Source organism: Cavia porcellus, unplaced genomic scaffold (genome assembly GCF_034190915.1).
Source record: "Cavia porcellus strain 051 isolate PalLab524CR breed Dunkin Hartley unplaced genomic scaffold, mCavPor4.1 scaffold_5, whole genome shotgun sequence".
Lineage (NCBI taxonomy): Eukaryota > Metazoa > Chordata > Mammalia > Rodentia > Caviidae > Cavia > Cavia porcellus.
In genome coordinates, this window is record NW_026947488.1 from 51,563,711 (window position 1) to 51,577,825 (window position 14,115).

General features: G+C 40.6%; 1 protein-coding gene across 3 annotated transcripts in view; it reads right to left on the minus strand.

Moving 5' to 3' along the window:
• The window catches only part of LOC100725501 (zinc finger protein OZF-like), a 66,721-nt gene that overhangs the window by 35,658 nt on the left and 16,948 nt on the right, over window positions 1-14,115 (minus strand). The window contains exon 1 of one of the 3 annotated variants that reach the window (XM_063248804.1): window positions 7,626-9,548. The exons of the other annotated variants lie outside the window; for them this stretch is intronic. The gene's annotated coding sequence lies outside the window, so the exon portion shown is untranslated. Of the gene's footprint in view, window positions 1-7,625; window positions 9,549-14,115 lie in introns of those variants that run through there. 3 annotated transcript variants of the gene reach the window in all.

The following is a 14,115-nucleotide window of genomic DNA, read 5'->3' on the forward strand; positions in this document are numbered from 1 at the left end:
ATCAAGAAGATATGATAAATTAAGAAATTTAGATTTTCCTTTGGGGACAGATGCAGTTGTAGAGATTCAGTACCCTATCTGAAGACATACATTTGTCTTTCATCCTATCACAAGCTCTGTGATACTGGGACAGTAATTTCTCTGTCCTCAGGTGCTTCAGCAACAACTAATGTGACAAACAGAACTGGCTTTCATGATTTCATTAGAAGAATAGGGAATGCTTGGTCCCAACCAACTGCGTAACTGCGGACTGCATGCCTTGGCTCAGGCACCACCAAGTTGGAGCTGGATCTGTGCTGTGTCCCCTTCACATGGGATAGCAGAAGTGCCAGCCAAACAATGGACCTGATCTTGGACAAGGCAAACATCTAGAGTAAAGGATTTAACATGACTGACCAGAGGAGGAGTCTTATCACAAAAGCTGAAGGAAGATCTACTGAAAAGGAAGGACCTACAGATCTAGCATGGCTAAACAGAGAAGAAAACATCAGACTCAGAGAACATCAAGAAACAGGGGAGGAGAATCTACCACAAAAAAGAGACATAAGAAATGAGTTAACCAAACACAGCAAGGTGACCATGTCTGAATTCTGCTTTGAAGATTCCAACTCAAAGAACACTATTCAGACAAGTGTAGTTTTCCACAAGGAAAACTGCACAGGGACTGAAACAGTGGCAGCTAGTGAATAGACTTGGTTCATGTGGTCGGCAACCAGGTCCAGCCCAAGTTACACAAGATAGGAAGATCATACTGGCCCCGTCTCCATTGTCTGTGGATGTCTGCATCCAGCACCATTCTGGAGGTGGACTGCGACCTTAGACTTCCACATCTTGGTTTGAACTCTGCTCCTTACTCCTGTGTGCACTGTCCAAAACAATAGACAACATCCTCTTTTGGAGGAAGTTTCTCCCAAGTTTCTGTATATTTCCCCAACTTGCATTCCATTATTCATCCTTTTCTTTCTTTGAAGAGTGTATGTGTGTGTTTTTTTTCATCTTGCCCTTTTCTTCAATATAATTTATAGAGGGTGAGGGAACTGTTCCTTGTCCCTTTTTATTTCTTCTAATTTTATTCATATCTTCTCACCTAACTTTTTTCCAGTTTCTTGCCCTTCTGTTTTTCTTTTCTTTCTTCTCTCCCCTCTTCATATGTCTCCCTTTAACATTTTCTTTACTACTTAAACTGGCTATAAAATCTTTTCTCATACTCATTTCTCATTACCAATTTTATAGTCTCTCATTCCATCTAAACACATCACATATCTCTACCCCACTCCTATTTCCTCCTTCCCATACCACATAGCAGACTTTAAAAAAAAAAAAAAAACCACTGCCTCCCTCTACCACCACCATCTGGCATTATCTGGCCACTAATCTTCTAGGCTTTAGATAATTGACTTTATAAAATTACTATTGAAAAAGAGGAGACATCGCTACTGCATTTTGTGCATATGAGCTATGGGTCAATCAATATGTGGACTATAATGCTTACACTATAACTGTGGATTTCTTCTCCAGACTAAAGGAAAATCCAAACCTGAATCCCACCAGGAGCAGTGGCGCATACTTGTGGTCCAAGAAGTCAGAAAGCTGTGACAAGAGGATCACTGTGAGTTCGAGGTCAGCCTGGGCTACATAGTGAATTCAAGGGCTGGCCTACACTGCATAGCAAGACCCTCTCCAAGAAAAGAAAAAACAAAAGTGGAATTCAATACAATTCATTTCATCACAGTGCAATGATGAGTATAGGTTGTCACCCAGAAATAGAAATCATTTTCTAGCAATAAATTTTGACATAAAAATTTTCTGGTACTTGAACCAACATGCTTTGTGAATGCATGAAGAAAATGTACAGCTTAGGCTCATTTTACCTTTTGGCCTGTCCCCTACATCTGTGATATATGCACAAAAAATAGAAAAATTACTGTGTCAGCTAGAAATATTTTAATGCCAGTGTTAGAACCAGAAATACACAAAATCCTTCTCTCTTATATTTACCAAGAAAAAAAAAAAAGAAAGAAAATGTTTTTCATGTAGGACGCTGTTACAGCTTAACTGTCCCCCCTACCCAACCCTCATGCAGTCATGGAGGTAGCTGAGTCTAGCGTTTGTGACTGGTTCATTGTGTAGCACTGGGACTGGCAGTGAGTGCTGCATCCACCCAGGGGCAGTTAACTAGCACACAATATAAGGGAGGGAAGGAGGCTGCTTTTCCTTTTCTACCCTGTTGGCTCTTGTGGCTTGTAGCCACCCTGCCTTAGAGCCAACTGAGTATGGATCGAAACCTCCAAAAAACCTGTAAGCTAAATAAACCTTTCATTCCTTCATTTTGAGCATCAAGTACTTCGTCTCAGCAAGGAGAAAAGAAGCAACCAAGACAGATGCACACACTTTTTAAGTTTATGTTAACAGAGAACGCAAGCCTGGAACTTTCATGGCACTGCAAAAGGAATAATTCTTCTCAAAAATACACGTGAACTGTGTAGCAAACTTAGCCAGTAAGGTGAAATGTGTCTCACCCAAGCCCAGGGGATATTTTAGGTTGTCCAGAGCAAAAGACAAATGAGGAAAGAACTTCATTTAAGGTGAGTACACTTCATTTTGAGAAAATAAAATTGATTGGTGGAGAATTCACTCGAATAAGTTCATTGAAGAAAAGTGAAGAGAAGAGCCTGCTAAAACCAACATCCACTTTGGGGAAGAAGTGACCTGGGAAACACTGCACTGGGCTGGTGTTGTGAGGCTGACACTTGGCTTCACACTATATGAACGATACTCATTTCCTTTGCTGACATGTACAATTATTTCTTCAACATTGTTTTCCCATCTCATAGGCCACTTCTTAGCTATGGTGCTTTGAGTTAGATGCAAGAAACACAAGAGCCCAATACCATCAGTTGGTGTCTTGTAAACATAGGGCCAAAAAACTCCATTTTGTCATTAACCTTTTAACATTAGTTATGTAAGATACCAATATTAAGACAACTCATGAACAAAACCAGGACTGCTCAGGCACCACTTCAAAGATTCAACAACTGGGATCTCATCTTATTTAAAAAAAAAAAAAAAAACTACACATCAAAGGAAGTCAGCAACAGTGAAGACACAATCTATAGAGTAGGAAAAAATTTTAGCCAACTGTCCCTCAGACCTCTGTCTGAACATATAAAGGATCTTTATACATATCTAGAATGTGTAAAGAGTTGAAAAAAATGAGGCCCCCCCAATTCAAAGACTCAATCCAAAAATGGGCATCTGAGATGAATACACACTTCTCAGATGAAGAAATACAAATGGCAAATAAATACATGAAGAAATGTTCGACATCATTGGTCATTAGAGCATTGTAAAATTTTTTTTTTTAGAGCATTGTAAATTAAGAGTACTGGGAGTCCATCTCACCCCAGAAAGAATGGCCATCATCAAGAAATCACCGGTAACAAACGCTGAAGGGGCTATTGGGGAAAAAGCAACCCTTCTTCACTGTTGGTGGGAGTGCAGACTGCAATCATTGTGGAAATCAGTATGAAGATTCCTCAAAGAGCTACAATTAGATGTTCCATTTGACCCAGCTATTCCCCTTCTGGGTGTCTTCCCAGAAGAATTAAAAACACCATACCACAGCCATATACGTGCACCTATATATATAGCAGCAAAATCTTATAATAGTTAAATCTTGGAAACAACCCAAATCCCATCAACTGAGGAACAGATTTTTTAAAAGATAGGTTCTTTTTTACACAATGGAGTACTACTGAGACATAAAGAGGGATAAACTTGAGACATTATAAGTAAATGGATACACGTAGAGATCATACTCATAAGTTAAATAAATCAGATTCCCATGTGTAAACATTGTATTGTCTCCCTGGTGTGAGAAACTAAAAGAGTAAATAACATCTAAAATGTACAATAGATATTGTGAAATGGGAAGATATTGTTCAAAAGGAAAAAGAAACTAAGGTGAGCCAAAGGGGAAAGAAAGGAAGGGAAAAGGAAAAAATACAAGTTAGTTATACTACTAGTGTCTCTTAGATTACTGAAAAGGAAAGTTTGTGCTAATATCTATTAGAGAATCTTTTATACCCATATCTTGTACTCTGAGAAACTACTTTAAAGGTAACAATACACAATGTGTTAACCACCATTAGTCCCCTATTATTTATAAATTTTTTAGTTTTTTTCTATAAAAGATATCAATATTAAAGGTAGTTAAATTTGTATTTTGTTCTTAGATATTTTGTGCACATTCACTTTGTAAATCAACCATTGCACTTTTTTTTATAAATTCAAAACAGAATAGTATTTTTAAAAAAAACAGAATAATAAGCTTCAGTTTCAGTCCACCCAGAAATGCTCAATACGAATTAGAAATCAGCACAGTAACTCTTGGGAAATCAGCAAGCCCTATGCATTTCACAATACGGCTCAATACAGAGTACTTTCTCATATAAGTGACCTGTGGTCTGAGCAGGTGAGCTCCCCCAGATTTCATGTGCTATATCCTGCTCCACAATGTGGTATACAGGAGGTAACGTCATAACATCAAAGCCCTGCCATACAAGGGAGCAAATTTCAAAAGTCAAATCTTGTATGAACTTAGTAGCGGTGGTATGGGGATTAGCTCAGCGGAATAAGCACCTGCCTTGCAAGCAGGCCGTCATGAGTTCGATCCCTGGTACCAATAAAAAACTAAAAAGACAAAAAAAAAAAAGAATCACATCGTGCTTGATGTCACACTTCCTGTTCATAGACTGCCACCTGCTGTCAGACAGTGGGATAGCATCTGTTCAGTGGCTCATTTGTCAGCCAAAATCTCTAGGAGCCCCGGCTGTAGGAAAATTATTAGGGTTTGGTGGGGAGGGGTTATTTTTTTAAAAAGCACTGACTACGCCACCTTAGACAGTCACACTGCCACAGTCAGACTAGGTGATTTTATAGTTGGCTTGAGGCTTCCAACCAGTATAGCACTAGACTACGTACTGTCCAGAAAATGGGCTGTGGTCATAGGTGGAGACCCAGAGGTTCCGTATCCAGACAAGGCCAGATTCTGGCTGCCGAAGAGTCCAGCTTTATCAGGGACTTCCTTGGCAGTACCTAGACAAAGTAATAAACCTAGAGGGTGCCCTGTAAGATTCCTATGTGGCAAGTGACATAGGGAAACACTTTATAAGGCTTCTCTGACCAAATCCCAAGCAGGTTAGTCCTATCGGGTCACACCCCGGGCTAACAGCTCACAGGATGCCCTCTAGGTCCCTATGAACATGCCAGGGATGGACCCAAGGACAGGCTTGTTAGGCTCCTATGCCCTCTCCTTGCCTACCACATGTGTTTTGGGGTGCAACCACCCATTCAACCTGAACCCATTTAAATACCTTCTCAGTAAGTCCCTTTTTCAGCAATAGATATATAACAATCCCAAAAACAAACAAACAAACAACTGGGTAGATTTTCTGAAGATGCTAAAAAGCTTGCTGATGGTTTCCACACCTTTAAAATGGCTTCAGATCTGACCTGGTGAGATGCTGTCCTGGTTTCTTGTTGCACAGCAATAAAAACAAAACAAAAATAACAACAAAAGAAGGATCATAAAAGCTGGAAAGCAGGTTAACAATGAGGCCTATGTGGCTTAACCTGATAATACACAACAAGCTTGTCGTAGTTAGGAGTGGTACACAGAGAACAATTAGGATCAAGACATGGAGTTTATAATATTATTTTTATAATGGTCACCAGGAGTTAACACAGGAAAATGCAGGAAATCTATCCGCAACACCAAAGACTTAGAATATTTAGTCAAGAGCCTAAATCCCACAGCAATGTCCCACACGAGTCCAGATAAAAACCCAGAGCTCAGGACAGTGCCTCCCACGAGTCCAACTGGAGGTCCAGAGCCCACAAGAAGGACTCATGCCAGTCTCTTTTATGGATCTGTGTGGGGAAGACCCAAGGGTCAGCGGTGGAAGCCAGGAAGTCTGTGCCAACAGGATAAAGGAGCTGTGCTAGTGGGATGAGTGTTCTACACTGGAGCTGAGAAGTCACACTCACAACAAAGACCAAGGCTATCCTGAAAGGCACCACAGCCATCCTCAGCAACACGGAGGCCCCGAGCTCCTCCGACGACCAGCACAATCAGGTACACGCCAGGAAGCAGCGTGACGAGTTCATCCTGGAGACCAAGCGGCACACATCTTCCCCTCTGGAGCCAGGAAGCAATGCTCGATGTGAGGACCAAAGCTTCTCCAGGAAAACCAACAGCTCAAACAGCAACTTGTAGGAGAACCCACAATGCCTCCACGCAACAACGCATTAATACCTCAACCCTCAATACCTCCTTCTTCTCCACCTATTTATCCTGGCAACTTTCCTCAGGTAGAGCATCTTGGCTCAATGCCATGCTGATGTAATCCAGCTGGCATTAAATTGACCACCAGTTCTTAAACCATAACAAAGCTGATGCATTATTTGGACCCCAAGAGGGGCTCAAGTACGATTACAAAACAGGGGAAGAAGTTAGGCTCCTCTGCCCTCACCTTACAGGGTATGGGCGAGGGGCTGCCCAAGCCTGTAATCTATAATCAGCTCAAGTCTATCAGTCAAGGTTCTGATGAAAACCGAACTGCTTTCCAACTCCAGCTTGAAGAGGCATAACACTAGCACACTAATTCACACCCAGAGTCTAGGCAAGGTTAGATCTCCTAAGACAGCACTTTATTAGTCAGTCAGCTCCTGGAATTAGGAAAAAAGCTCTAGAAACTCAAACAGAGCCCATAAACTGGGACAAGTAAATTGGTCTGAGTGGGTTATTTGACCTTAATATTCATGACAAAATAGAAGAGAGACAAAAGTTGAATAAGAGAGAGGCAAGCTCACCCTACAGGATATGAAGCCACTGGGTTATGGGGACTGAGTTAATCTCAACAGTGATAGCAGCAAGTCAGAGAGCTTCGAGTACAAGTAGCCAGGACACTGGATAAAACAGCGCCCTCGAAAGCAACCAAACTTTGCTGAGCCTATGAGAACACAAACTCCTGGCATTGAAGAAGAGACCCCCTCATTCCCAGAGAAAGGTGAGGCCGCCCACCATCACAGTGGCCATGGAAGAATGCCCACCCGGACAGTGAACAACAGTATCTAACGAGGCCCACATGGCCCCCACACAAGGACATCCTCATCGCCATACAGGAAGGAGCCTTGGGTGACCCCAGATGTAGCAGACAAGCCTCTGGGATACTGAGGTATCTTAATTCTCATTTTTTTTTGAGATGAGCTTTCACCCTATTCCAAAGTTGTGTGCCTTGAAACAGTTGGCTGGTTACCAGTTGCAAGATTTCCTTTTCCAAGTTGCCTTTATGTTGAAACTGAAGTGCCCCACACCAGTAACTAAACAGATACACTCTTCCTACTCAGGGCCACTCTGTCATTCAAACCTGTGACAGCCATGTCCTAGTCGCTAAGGACCCAACCAGCTTGACCCTATGAGGCCCAATTTCTCTGCTGGGAGTTGATCCCCAAGCATATTATGATGGCCCTGGGGAGGGTTGTCAAAGCCCTCCAGTAGCCATTCTACCACAGAACCCTAATCTGTACCCTCACAAAGATAGTATTATCTTGAGAGAACTTACACAGAGGATAAGGCCCACGGTTGGTAAATTGTTGACTACGGATTATTGGTGGCATATGAGTGCAATGTATCCATTTTTTCCATAGTCACCTATTAGGAATATACATAGTACAAAATTACATACAAATCAATGAAGCAAGGTACCTATTCATCCACTAGTAACAGACCCATACACCCTTTTACCACAGATTGCAGGAGATACTAACTGGTTCTCTTTGAACTCAAAGATGCCTTCAGTATCCCCAAGGATCTGAACTCACAATAGTGGTTTGACTTGACCATAAGGATCCCCAAACAAGGTTTTGTCAAGAGTGTACTTGGACTGTCTTTCCTCAGGGTTTCAGAGATAGCCCCTACTTGTTTGCACAGGTGCTAGCCTGTGACCTAAAGTAACAGTTAAAGTTTAAAAAGGGAAATTATTACAATACATAGATGACCCCATTTGTAGTCCCACCACTCTCAATTTTCTACCAAAAGGGGTTTACAAAGTGTCCCAAAATAAGGCTCAGATTTCTCAACAAAATAACATATACAGGATATATTTTAACACCAGGGCAAAGAAAACTGTCAGCAAAGAAGACAGATAAAATTTACCATCAGGGTCCTCCAAAGACTAAAGAGCAGTTGAGGGCCTTCTTGGAAATCTAGGGATTCTCTCATATATGGATGTTCCATTTTAATAATAGTAGCCAAAGCCCTATATGAGACAAATCAACAACAACAAACTGAACCTTTGAAAAGGGCAATAGTTTCATAAAATGAGCCATCAGGAGAATGAGTTATCCCAGACAGTCCTACCAAGTCACTGAAGCAAGAGAACTCTCCTCTGGGATTTCTGCCCAAAAGTTAGAGCTTACGGTCCTCACTTGGAGTTTCCAAACTGCCAATGCCAAGTGGGTCTAGTAGGCAGCAGCTGAAGCTGGAGACTGATCACATAGGCAAGAGGCAAGCCTGGTAGGAGAACAATTCCCCAGGCAAATAGGTGTTCCATTTCCAAGAACACTGGCCCTCAGGTTGCCATGGATGCAGATTACTAGGCAACAGGGTGTCACAGGACACTAAACTGCTAACGTTTAAATAAGCACTACAGTGACTGAGCAGTTTCTTTGCTCCCTTCTAGAGAGAGGGTTTCACCTGACCTCAGCTTTCTCATTTCTTTATGTTTCCATTCTCTCACCGTCCTTCCCGCAGGAACTTCGAGAGCTGCTCTGGATGAAGCAGGGGTCAGTATATAACCAGTGATGAGGAATCTTTTAGTACCATTTCTACAATGCATGGAGGCTCCAGTTATCAGGAAAGATTGGGTAATCCAAGCAAACACTCAAGTGACCCTTAGACAAGCTGTGCTGGGGAAAAAAAAAATCCATAAATGGCTAGAACTCCTCCCAATTGCTCTAATGAAACTTTGGGTACACCCTACACCTAAACTTAATCTCAGCCTATTTGTGGGGGGCTCCTTTTGACATCTAACCTATTTACTGATAGGAAAACTTCCCAGCTCCTTCAACATGTGACCCATCTGGAAACTTTCAGCAGGCCCTTTGGGAATATAGAAGTATGATTCTTTCACTCCACGGACTAAGAATAATTGTCAGTTCAAAGTCTGCCATAGGCCAGGTGTCAAGACCTGGAAAAAGGGTAGGCCCCAGCACCAACTTACTTCCAAATGGAAAAGTCCTTATATAACCCTACTAATCACTCATATTGACATTAAGGTACAAGGAAGAGATAGCTGGATTCACTTCTCCAAATAAAATGCACACTAACTAAGACACAAAAAGCAAAGACAAACCACAAACCTTGTACTCCTGCAAACCAGGAGATGACTTTATTTCTCTTCAGAAAAAAAAAAAAAAAAAAACTTCAATCAGGTAAATAAAACATTTTGTTTCCTCTAAATTGTGCAACTAGTCTTGTTACTCTTAACTGTTACACTTGAGGTAATTGCTCTAAATTATAAAAAGACCTCTTTTTTCCCCCAGCTTTTCATAGGACCCTTCTGGGTGATTCAAGTACTGCTCTACCAAACATAGTGAAGAGTGATCATTTATATGAAATTTTAAAGCTAATCACATTTTTGTTCTATCATCAAGAGCTGGTAGCCAGCACAAGTGGGAGAAACAGCCAGCCAAGCCCTGACAAGCACACTGACTGCCACTGGGACTCTCTGAGTGGAGTAGCCAGTGCGAGCCAGGAGAACCAGCCAGGCGCACCTTCGAGAAGACACAAGTGTCTAGAGAAGCCCACCTCACACCCCACTGCCTCCTGGGGAACCAGGGTAGGAAGAAACCCAGGTGCCTGACCCATCCCCCTACACTGTGGACAGGTAGCCAATGTGTGAAGCACCTGGGACCACACAACCCACACATCCAGAGGAACCCAGGAAAACGTCAAGACAAAGAGCAAAAGGTGATCTCTGTCCTCCAGCCCACACAGAACAAGTCCAGGAAAAATGGACATGGAAGAAAGTGGAAGTCACACACCTGAAATTTCTTGGATGATGGCAACTGAAGTAAAGAAACTATTTCACAAGGCTGTAAAAGAAATCAGATAAAAATATCTCAGGTAAAAGAAATGACAAACATAGTAAAAGGGTTGCTGAGCGTACCTAAAGAAGACATAGAAAAAAAGAGGAGCATAGGCAAATGAGGGAAACCATGAATGAACAATATAGAAAAGAACTGGAACACATGAAACAGACTCAAAGAGATATCTAGGACATTAAAAACTCCATTGAAAGCTGACAAAATCACTTGAAAGAAACTGAAGACAGACTTTCAGACTTTGATGACAGATTTTCAGCTAGCGATTACAAAAGGAAAGATCTCTTAAAAATAACAAGGAACCAGGAAACAATAATTCAACAGCTCCAAGATGATGCGAAGAAGAAGAGGAAGAGGAAGAGGAAGAGGAAGAGGAAGAAGAAGAAGAAGAAGAAGAAGAAGAAGAAGAAGAAGAAGAAGAAGAAGAAGAAGAAGAAGAAGAAGAAGAAGAAGAAGAAGAAGAAGAAGAAGAAGAAGAAGAAGAAGAAGAAGAAGAAGTTGTTTCAGTGAAAAAGCAGGAGTCAACACAAATGGCATAGACTATTTACAGAAATAATAGCTGAGAACTTCCTAAGCATGGGGAAAGGACCTGACATACAGATAAGTAAGGCATTTAGATGCCAACTAACCATAATCAAAATAAATCTATATCCAGACATATAATAACCAGGATCCCAGAAATTCAGCATAAGAACAGAATATTAAAAGCTTTATAGGATCACCTATAAAAGAAAACCCATCAGAATCATGGCAATCTTGTCAACACAAACCATCACAAAGAGCTTGGAGCAAAGTATTTAAAGTCCTAAAAGAAAATAACTTCTAACCCAGATTGATGTACCCTACCAAACTGTCTTTCAAAACTGATGGAGACACTTCCATGACAAAGAACAAATGAAGGAACTCATGATCACCAAACTAACCCTACAAAGAGTACTTAAGGATATTCTAGAGTGAGATTAAAAATGGTCCCAATAACAGCAACAGAGAGGGATCACTAAGCAAGGCAGATATTTGAATGGAGGAGGGAAAGTAGGAAGCCAATGGCAGTGATGAACCAGTGCATGGTGGTCATAACCATTAACGTAGACAACCTCGATCTACCAATAAAAAGAAACACAGGCAGAGTGGATCAAGAAACAAGATCCATCAATTGCTGTACACAAAAAACACATTAACTTGAAAGGAAACTTATAGATTGAAAGGAGAAAAACAATGCCCCATGTGACAGGGAACCAGAAAAAAAGGGATAGCTTGTCCATCAACTGCAGAATAGGTAAGAAAGATACAACATTTTTATACAATGGAAAGCTACTCAGCTATAAAGAAGGATTATCATGAGGCTCTTGTAGGTAAATGGATGCAACTTGTGATCATGTTCTTGGGTGAAATGGTTCAGATCATATAGAGGAACACCATGTTGTCTCCCTAGTATAAGAAGCTGAAGGAGTTAGTGGGATCCAAAATGTACAGTAGATATTGTGAAACTGAAAGGGGAGGAACTGTCTAAAAAGGAAAGGTGGTAGCCATTGTTAATTTCAGCTAATTGTTAATTGTTTTAAAGTCCCGTATCATTTTACTGTTTTGTTTTGATTGCTTATTGGTTTTTTTTTGGGGGGGGGTATTTTTGCCTTTTGTTTTTTGTGGGGTTTTCTTTATTTTACCATACCTGATGGCATAGGCAGCTATTTCAAAAGTAACAAGATATATTATGGTAGTCATTGTTGATTTCCTATTATCTTGTTTTGAAATCCTATATCATTTTTACTGTTTTGTTTTGACTGATTTTATTCTATTTGATTTTATTAGGCATGATGGTATGGGCAGCTATTTTGAAGATAACAAGAGGCATTATGGCAGCCACTGTTGACTTCCTATTATCTTGTTTCCAAGTTCATATCACTTTCACTGTTTTGTTTTGATTCACTTTATTCTGTTTCGTTTGCTTTTATTTTCTTAAAAATTAACAAAAATAATAATAATATAATTTTCCATGTCAGATCCCCTGTAACCCATCTTAAACCAGGTCCTACTTCCTAACAGAAATATCAGCAACTGAACTTATCACTGGATAAATCCACTGATGACTATGGGCCCCACATAATCCACTCAACTTCCAAACATATATGACATTTGAGGGACATTTTATAAACAAACTATGACGCCAGGTCTTCAGTTGGAATAAAAAACAGAGCACCACATATCTCAGTGCTACCCCACACACACCTCACACAGGTCAGACGTCTCCCCACAGCCCTGCCACTATCCCTGCAAAATATGGTGAGAAGGGGATGCAGGCACTGAGCTACCCCAAAATAGGGCTCAACACATGCTGAAATTATCTCAGTGAGACAGGACATGATGTTTATGTCCTAGCAACTAAAGTGGCTCCACCATGGGGAACACAACATAGCAGGGACAACTGACAAACAAGAACAAACACTCTTCACCTGCTGCATGGAGGCCAGGTCCTGCCAAGACTACCCAGTTTAAAGCAGACTTTATATCCCGTCAACTTGCAGGCAGACATATGTCAAGCCTCAGAGTACATATCTGTAATCCCAGCACTCAGGAGGGTAAGGCAGAAAAATAACACAAGTTTGAGGTCAACCTTGACTACATAGTGAGTAATGCCAGAACGAAATATGTATCGAGACTGTATCTCAAAACTCTCCCCTCGAGGAGAATTGCTTGATGGAGAAAACAGAGAAAGCATTGAGTATGTGAAGCAGGTTCAAAGAGACTATCAAGAAATTAAGAAGTCTATCCAAGACTGGCATAACAACTTGAAAGAAACTAAGGACAGACTACCTGAATTGGAGGGCAGACTTGAAACATGGGAGAATGAAATGAAAAACTTCTTAAAAATAACAAAGAAACACACAGCAATAATACAAAGACAAGAAGATGATAAGAGGAGCCATAACTTAAGGATTAAGAACATAAAAGAAGAAGTAGGGACACAAACAAGTGAACTACAAAAGCTACTCACAGAAATAATCCAGGAGAATTTTCCTAATTTAGCAAAAGGTAAAGATACTCAGATGTATGAGGCATACAGGACCCCAGCTACCTACAACCCTAACAGAGAAACACCCAGGCATATAATAATAAAAATTCCAGAAATTCAATACAAGAACAGAATATTAAAAGCTGTAAGAGACAAGAAACAGATCACTTACAAGGGAATACCCATCAGAATTACAGCAGATTTCTCTTCACAAACCATCAAATCACGAAGAGCATGGGGAGAAATAATTCAAGCTTTGAATGATAATAATCTCCAGCCAAGATTGAGATATCCTGCACAACTGTCCCTGGAAATTGATGGAAAAACGAGGTGCTTCCAGGATAAAGAGGAACTGGGGGAATTTGCAACCACCAATTCAACCCTACAGAAAGTATTGCAGGATATTCTAAAAAAAGAAAAATACAAAGAACCCTGAAATAGTGGCGGGGAGGCCACAATGAATGGAGCAGAGAACAAAATGAAGAAGACAAACTGACAGCTACTGACAGAAAAAGAGCTCAACAGAAATGAGACAGAGAAGATTGGATGATAGGAACAGCTTTTTTTTGGAGAAAATGACATCGTAATAGGTAATGCTGATTTAGTAAAATCTTGTTTTGAAGTCTCATCTAGCTTTTGTTCTTCTGTCTCCAATGGTCTAAACAGGTTGTATCTTATTGGATTTTGTTATGTACGATAGTATAAGCAAAAACCTTTTAAGGACAAGGAGATTATACAGAGACCATTGTTCATTTTCTGTTAGTCGATTCTAAATACTCTATAATGCTGTCATTCTCTTAAATGGTTTTACATTGTTTTGATATACTTAATGCTACAGTATATGAAGTTGTACTCAAGGACTTCAGGGAGGGAGTCAATATGGTAACTATTTTTGGGTCAGGATTATCTGGTGGTGAAACACTATTCTGCTTAAATGG